Below are 5,118 nucleotides of genomic sequence, written 5' to 3' on the forward strand. Positions count from 1 at the left end.
CGGCTGGCGGCCGCCTTGCTCGGCACATGTCTGGCGGCCCAAGGTCAGGGGGGCGGCGTCGGAGGTCCCGATGAGCAGGAGGCGGAGCGGGTCACCTAGCTGGTCCACAGCGAGTGGAAATGGGCAGGAAGAGGGCGCAGCAGCGAGCTTGTGGTGTTGTGAATAGTCGCCATATCGCAGCTGGCGGGGATTGCTACTTGAATTTGTTGAGCCATTGGGTAACCCAAGCAGGATATTCAATTACAAATACTCATTTATTGCTGTTTATTGAATGAAATAATAGAAAAGTTTAGCCAGGAATAGGAATTTCATGTAATGTAATATATTATGTTTGAAATGAAAATATAAAGAATGTATGCTGAATATTTAGTTTGCATATGATGACCAGTTAGCACAGATTTATGTTCGCTTATCAACACTAAAAACACAGAAAACAGTAGTACCAAATTTATAAATATTTCAAAAATAATGTAGGGACTTCAGCATAATGAAATTAAATGTTCCATTCTTCCATTCTCATTAATTCTTGATGAATTCATGAATGATTATTTTTCAAAAACTGCACATATGGCTTTGAGCATATTTTATTATATTTAAAACTCGAAAATCAATTATCAGATGCATCAGATTTATGAGAAATGATACCAAAAGTACTTCAGATGGCAAAATATCTTACTAGGCCTGTTTTTTTTTTTAATTGTCATTCGGTTAATTGCCTATAATAATAATAAAAAATTTTCAAACGGAATATCAAATAACAAATTCAAGGAGCAACACTCGCGTCAAGTAATTTTGTTTGTTTTTTTTATGGTCAACCCTAATGTAAGTGGCTCACATATCGAATTTAAATCAATTAGCATGGCCCTAAGAATCAAATATATATAATTAGTGGAGGGCGGGGCTGACATACATAATACACGAATATATACGAGATCTGTGTACATTGAACATATATATTGCTCTGTATTTCCCCCTCTTAAATGAATATTGCAACAAATTAAACATAGTTCTTAAGGAAATACCATTTTTTTTGCAAGACACAAAGAACGTGAAAGTATGAACGCGTATGAAATAATAATATACATTTTAAAATTTATTAAAAATAAATTTAAGCAAAGACATAAAACAAAAGCACACTGAATACACAGACATACACAATAACACACCGATTTGTATATAAGGTACTTGAGTAGTGTGCCAAAGATTCGTTAATAAAAATTTCAACTAAAAGTAAGTGTAAGTGCTTTTTGACAATTCAGTTTCCTTATATGAAGGCATACAACTGAAACCTATAACTATCTGCAAAAAATGCAGATACGAATGCATTGTAACATGCATAATATAGGTCGGGAATGTATCTTTAAGCTTTAAGTTTATATAACGATAATGTGGTTGCATCCGCTGATGGCTGATGCTTTCAAATAATTAACTTTGCGAATAATGGAAACTAGGTGTATTATTCACCCCAAGACTGGCCCCATTTTTTGAAGCCCTCCTTAAGGGTATGAAAAAATCTAGCAGCCGCAGAAAGAGACGGGAGGCGTGTGAGCGAGAGGCAAGGCGGGGATTTGGATAATCAGCGCCGCCAAGAAAAGCTTTTAAGAAAATTAATTCGCCCCCCGACCAAGTCGCTTGAAGGGGTTAACACAGATATAAAGACGAAAAGGAGAATTGAATTTATTGCCGGGGAGTCTTCGGCGGAGTTTTGGCGCAAATAGAAATCTGGTCCTGTAAAAAGTTTAAATAAATGGTCAAACTTGAAAGCGAAAAAAGCCAGACAGAAAAATCCAGAAAAGGGTCTCGTCTGAAGGATAAATGGCAAGGAGTGAGGCGCAAAGGCTGGCAACTTTGAATGTGCACTCCTTACAGGGTACACTTTGGCCCAGCCGGCTTATTTAAGTCGTGGGAATATAATGAATTAGTTTGTCCACTTTTCCAGTTTTCCATCTCGTACTTAATGAGCTTGGCGGCGATCCAAAAGCGCAGCTCAGCGCGTTATTTTGCTTTGCGCTTTCCCGCTTTTCTTTGTCCAATGGAGCATAGAAACAATTAGCGATTGGCTTCCAGGTGAAGAAAAAATAAATGAAAAATAAGGGTCTTATTATCTAGTAAACCTTTGGGGATTAACTAAATCGCTCGTGTTAACTTCAGATTATTTATCTTCAACGGGACTTAAAAACTGTGGCAAACTGATATTCGTTTCACATTATTCTGCCTTTTAATAAGTTTATACCCGCTATAATCCTGATCAGTATCAATAGCCGAGACAATCTGGTCATGTCTGTCCATATGAACGGTACGATCTTAGGAACTACTTAAGCTAGAGCGTTGAGATTGGTCAATAAGGATTCCAGAGGCATAGACGCCTTCAAACCGCCCACACTTTTGATTTTGTTTTATTCTCCTTCGCACTTCTACTAGCTGAGTATCGAGAAACTCGACTATAGCATACTCACTGGATTCAATTGAACGCTCTCCTGTTTCCTTTTGCCACGCACTTTTTTTCCAAACCCCCAAAACGCATTTGTCAAGTTTTGCGACTAAGCCCGGCCATATGTGACGTCTGCCAACCCCTTTTCTCGGCAGCCCCATTATGGAGATATCATGTGTAAGTAAGAAAAGGTTTATCTAGCGTGCTCGAATCAGAAACAAATGGCAGAAAATTAACGCGGCCTTATGAGTCGGAACTGACAAATCGTCAGGCGCATCCTGACCCTGATCCCTGTCGTTAAAATCCGAAAATTAACATACTCAAATGTGAACACTTTTCGTCCCAAAAAAGGCGGCTGAAGAAATTAAAAATGAATAACCTGAAACGAAGGCAATGATGTCCCGTCCTTGGGGGTAGCTTTCCAGCTTTCCGCCTTCAGCCCTCCACTTCATCGTTATCAACACAACCTTGTCTCGTGTCACCTTTTCCGACACATCCTCCTGCCCATCGACATCCTCGTTTTATCCTGCTCATGGTCAATGCTCCTGCCGGTCTCAGCTGTATTTTCGGATTCCTTTGAGCCGTTGGTCACAGAGGGAGGTAATTTACCGAGTAGAGAATATACCTTGGATCACATTTATATTGTCAGAATATTTATATTTTAATGTTGTTTTTAATTTTAAGTCTTTTTTATAGCAGGTCCTGCAAGAAAACCGCTTCGTACGATTCCAATATTAGTATGTAACTATTATTTTAATTAGTTTTGAAAACTGTATTTCAGATTTTATGATCATGACATTAGATATAGCAAAGTATAATGGCCATAATAGGTATGCAACATTCGGTAGACTTGAACATAATTGCCTCACTTCGCAGTCTTGCCCCATAGCTATGTGGCAAAGAAATATTGAATCGGAGTCGAAAATTCCGAGCTGCCTTCCAATTTGGCCTGACATTAGAAGGAGCCGGGCTCGAGGACCTGCCAGTCTGAAGACGTTGTCCTGGCTACCCGTTTCTGCCTCAAATGATGACTGGCATTTGATGGCGACAAATGTGGGTGGGCGAGTGGTGAGTGGTGAGTGGTTGGCAATCTTAAGAAACGGCAACGACACAACCTAATAAACTGTTGCCCAGGACGACGAGCATTTGACATTGGCCGGCTTTTAGCCTCCGTCGCTGTGAGCATTTCCACCAGATTGCTGGCAACAAAGGACCAAACTTTCATATCGTGTTTGAGGTTGAACAGGTTCGAAATTAAAGCATCTGCTCCTCTGCGTGAATTTCCCATTTCCACCCATTTTCGTCTGTCGCTCAAGCGTTAAATAGAAAATTTTATGGCCACTCGTTGTGAGTGTTAGTGTCCTGGTAACACACGCACACAATTGTCCACTCCGGAGCTAAGGAGGTATGGTAATGTACATATGCAGGGGTGGAGAAAATACACAGGATAACCGGATAACCCCGTCGCCACAGGATCATTTCAGCATTAGCAATCAAATAGGGCGCAGGCTAAATATATTACTATGTAAGCACAATTGCTAGTACCAACAAAATAGTGTTTCTTCAAGTATGTTTAATGGAATAGAAAAAATAATAGAAAAATTCAGTATATTCCGACATCCAAGCATACCCTCATCCCCTCATTTTCCGCCAGTGTAAGGACACACACTCGAACACACATCTTCATTGCAATAAGTGGGCTTTCAATTAACATTTGCCAGCCCCCGGAAAAGCTGCAGTCCCCCCATTCAAATGCCAAGTAATTTGACTTTATGCCATTCTCAAGCGCCAAAAACTTGTGTGCACATCAGGGGGATGGCAGACAACTTGAGGCCGACAGGATTCACCGTTTGGTGCTAATTATGCCATCATTAGAGACACCCACCCACACACCTCCACCCGCCAGCACATGCAATAAATTTGACACCACCCCCCTTTGGATGGCATCGTGTGACGTCAGTTTATTGCAAATCGTTGGGTATTGGGGGTATTTTCCGGTTATTATGACACATAGAAGCACTTGAATGCACTGCGAGAAAATGCGCACCAGTGCACCAGCTTCGCAAATAGCTTGATTCTTGGGAGTACTTCAATTTGAGTTTACTTAACTTAATTTTGTCTAATTCATTCATTTTGAATATGAGTTATCTCACTTTTAATGTTACCAAGTGACTAAGACTTTATTTACGGTGTACACGCACGTTTGAAGGCATGTTCGCAATATTTCCCTGTGGCACTTGCCATCTAATCACAGTGCTAATTGCTCGACTTATTGTTAATAAATTGCTTGATTGTTGCAGTTGCTGCATTCCACAGATTGAGAAATCAAGGGGCGGCATTTTCCGAAAACGAAAATGGAATGCCACGAATGCGAAATGGAAATGAGATATGTTGTCTTTATCGAATCGGAATCTGAAAATTATTTCAATGGTTTTTAATTGCTGAGCTGTCGTAATTTCATATTAATTGTTTTGTGCATCAGAAATTTAAATTATAATGTTGTGCACTGCACATAATTGAAGTCGAATGAATTATTAAAATTCGATTTAAAATAAAAAACCAGAAAAATAAAATAAAAGAACCAGATTCTTGCCGATTAAAGTGCAATTTTGAGCACTTGCCGTGCAATTTTCTCGATTTCACTCGGATGCTCGGCACACGGGCGCACTGGGAATGGGTTTTCTGGA

This window comes from Drosophila mauritiana, chromosome X, assembly GCF_004382145.1.
Source record: "Drosophila mauritiana strain mau12 chromosome X, ASM438214v1, whole genome shotgun sequence".
Taxonomy (NCBI): Eukaryota; Metazoa; Arthropoda; class Insecta; order Diptera; family Drosophilidae; genus Drosophila; species Drosophila mauritiana.